Here is a 2,892-nt window from a genome sequence, read left to right on the forward strand (position 1 = left end):
TCTTCCTCAACAAAAGAGTAAACTTAGTTCATCATTATATTTCTTAAAGTCATTAACATCAGAAAGTGTTAACATCTTGAACCGAACAAGTTAATATCAGTGAAGCACAGTGGTCATGTAGAGAAGACATCGCTTCACAATGCAGATGTACTCGGTTCGATTCCAGGCTATGCCTTTCCACCTCGCATTTTATTTCATCTTTTTTGTTTGTTTAGGGGACACCCCCTCCTCCTCAACAAAGGAGTACAAGTAGTTTATTAGCATATTTTTTAAAGTCATTAACATCAGAAAGTGTTAACATCTTGAACCGAACAAGTCAATAACAGTGAAGCACAGTGGTCATGTGGATACGGTGCATTTGACTTTCATCAAGAATGGGCAAACATCTCATCATTCTGATGATTACTAAACCTCATAGTATAAACCAATACTATACTGTGCTGCAAGCTCAACCTTTTACCAAGCGCTTCCACATAGTTTCTTCATAAATAAAATTTACACGACCAGGGCCCAATTTCACAAAACTTGTCATCAGTGACAAATGGCAATTTTTGTTTCTATCAGCAGATTTTTCACTGATTTTTGTCATTTGTCATTGAAAAAGAACGCTTTGTGAAACGGGTCCCATAACTCAACATTATCTCAAAACATATACCTCAACCACTTTGTTTATTTAAAGAAAGAAAACACCACAGATTAACATGATTAAGGAACAGGGAATTTCATAATAATGACTTTATTGTTCAACACGACAGTAATCCGCCCAAACATCCAAATTAGTAATGAAAATTTCAATCGCTTATTATTATTTCAGAACACACAGACGCATTTAATATAACATATAGCATTTATATTATGTTTATGTACTTTAATCAGGTGTTTAAAATTGTACTGAATAATTCTTTGGAGACAAAAGTAATAACGTCGCCCTTTGATATTTGTTGTAATTCACAAGATAATAGCTAATATTAAAAAATGTATATAAAATTCATTTTACAGTGTACTTCTTACCACAAAAAGCCTTTATTTTTGAGAGACCCACACCTCAAAAGACATCAATAATTGAAATAGAGTTTGGTGTATTTTTGTTAATCAATGTACAGTTTCCTTCTCAGTCTAATAATATTAATAAAATACCGTTCTATATAGCGCATATCACAATATGTCTCTATGCGCTGTAAGAAAGAGTAAGAAGGAAAGGTGGATAGAGTAACATGAGAAGAGTAAGGTATGCTCAACATACTTCCTCTCGTTAACATTGGAAACTATTTTTGAAGAGAAATGTTTTAAGACGCGTCTTAAAGTTGTCAACAGTACCACAAATAGGATTACAGTCACTTACATGCATAATCTACTGCTTCCATTTTTCCACGGTAGAGAATGGAATGGAAAGGAAATAAAAACCAAGCGTAATACTTACTTCTAACCACACTATATATGCATTCTATGCAAATGAGCTCTAAATATTCCTAATGTTTCACAGAAACACCTAATATGGAAAAAAAGACACCATTTTGCATAATTCAAACAAACATGTAAGTGGAATTGACTATACATAACCTTATTGAGAATAATCATCGCTGTACAAGGTATTTCATGCAAAAGTTCTTGCAAACTTGTAAATCGGTCAAACAAAATAACAATTTATTGCATTATCATAAAAAGGCCAGCTATTTACAAATGAAGACAACAAATATCATACGAAAAATGTCCCGATCAATATTGCAATAATAGTGCTTGTATAGCTTTGGTGTTACATGTACATGTTATTGCGTTGAAGAAGCAGCAATTTTGTCACATTTAACATTTAAATTAGTTTGTAAGATAAGATATTTTCGTAACTATCACTAAATCTACCATTTCGCATTGTGACGAATATTACGTTTTCCATCACATTATTTTATTATACACATTGTAACCTTGTGATTATAGGTAAATTAAACTCATATAACACTCACTTACTAGGAAAAATAGTGGGGATAACACATTGATATGTTTATCTGATTATTTTGATTTAGTCTTAAACATCTCCTTTCTAGATGGTTACATCTTGACCAAAAAAAACACGAAACTAAAGAAAACATTATTATTCAAGAGAGTGTGGGGTAATAAACATCATACTACTACACCTCATATAACTGATAGGAGTTCATAAAGTTTTGAAAAAGACAATGAGGTACATTCCAATAGCGTATTTACTTGTTTTAAATACACTATCGATGTGTTTCAAATTCAACAGTAAAGCTCATGTACAGTATTATTAGCGAACATGATATTGGAAAGAAACCTGTTAAATAAATGATCTCAAGTTATTCTCCAAGTATCGAAAGCTATATGTACAAGATCATTTGGCATTCTTTACATGATCATGATAATTCTGGTGAATACAATGTAAATACCAGCAATGAATATTAAATGTACACTCCCTTTATGTAGGCCCATTTATTTTTACACGTATCTACTGCAGGTTGCCAGTGTTAGAATTCACGCCTCAGGATGGATATTTTAATCATTATGTTACCTCTTATTTTCTAGGATTGAACTTAAAAATAAAGTAAATTTGACTTAGTGAATTTGGGGTCTACCGAAACTGTACACGACCTTTAATGTCTTTCTATTAATGTCACCATTATAATGTAGCAAAACCAAATGTAATTCTTAAGCCACTCATAATATGAATAACTGACTCTTTGTATGGCAATAACGAGGAAATTCAATAATCGAAAAATTATAAATAGCATATCGTCAGATATACCTGCCAGACAACTATGGAAAATATCGCCATTATTATGATGATATATAATATATAATATCATTCCCCATTTGGCCTTGTACTCTTCTATGTATGAAATCAAAAAAAAAAAAAAAACCTTAATAAATAAACAACAAAAG

The sequence above is a fragment of the Strongylocentrotus purpuratus genome, unplaced genomic scaffold (genome assembly GCF_000002235.5).
Source record: "Strongylocentrotus purpuratus isolate Spur 01 unplaced genomic scaffold, Spur_5.0 spur5_scaffold_17, whole genome shotgun sequence".
Taxonomy (NCBI): domain Eukaryota; kingdom Metazoa; phylum Echinodermata; class Echinoidea; order Camarodonta; family Strongylocentrotidae; genus Strongylocentrotus; species Strongylocentrotus purpuratus.